The sequence below is a fragment of the Acanthisitta chloris genome, unplaced genomic scaffold (genome assembly GCF_000695815.1).
Source record: "Acanthisitta chloris isolate BGI_N310 unplaced genomic scaffold, ASM69581v1 scaffold2190, whole genome shotgun sequence".
Classification (NCBI taxonomy): Eukaryota; Metazoa; Chordata; class Aves; order Passeriformes; family Acanthisittidae; genus Acanthisitta; species Acanthisitta chloris.
The window spans coordinates 212,111-212,727 of record NW_008649837.1 but is presented as its reverse complement, the minus strand read 5'-3'; the positions used below and the strand labels follow the sequence as shown (position 1 = coordinate 212,727).

Below are 617 nucleotides of genomic sequence, written 5' to 3'. Positions count from 1 at the left end.
AATGCCCAGGTTGAAGTCCAAGGGCAATGCCAGCTTACCTCAAAAGTCCATCTGGTCCATGACCTCCTACTTCTTTCCAAGGGCCCCTCAGACGTGGTTGAGGAGTAGGCTGCAGACCAGATCTCTGGTTCTTTCTTACAGCTACCTTATTTCCTAAGGTGTCTTACAGCCCTCCCATATCATGTAACCAGAGGCTGATAGAAGGAATAGAAGAAATGGTGGCAATCAGGAATGGGCTGCTCCCACCAGAGCTAGTCACTTTTGGCCTGCATCCTGCCCTTTGTTCACATCTCAAGGGTGCTTGGTACAAAGCATGCCTGGGAGTGGACCACAGGTGGGTCAATTGGCTGGGGGTGAAAAGGAGCAGTGACCCCCTGATGATGGGTGCTGAAGTAAATCTTCTGCTCAGTCTATTTACATAGGGTCCACAAGCTGCACCAAGTGTGACCATGCAGCCAGACCATGGTGGCAGGGCTGTGTTGGCTGTGTGGTCCCTGGCAGCAGGGAGGTTGGACACCTCTCCCTTTGGCGATGCCTTGAAAACAGACTGCAGACAAAGCATCACATCCATCTCATCTGCTGCAAAGCTTAATTAAAGAGGACTGGTACACTTTGCT

General features: G+C 51.2%; 1 protein-coding gene across 1 annotated transcript in view; it reads left to right on the top strand.

Moving 5' to 3' along the window:
- Positions 1-617, top strand: part of CELF2 (CUGBP, Elav-like family member 2) — a gene marked incomplete at its 5' end in the record, with an annotated part of 69,155 nt that overhangs the window by 23,058 nt on the left and 45,480 nt on the right. The window lies entirely within an intron of this gene.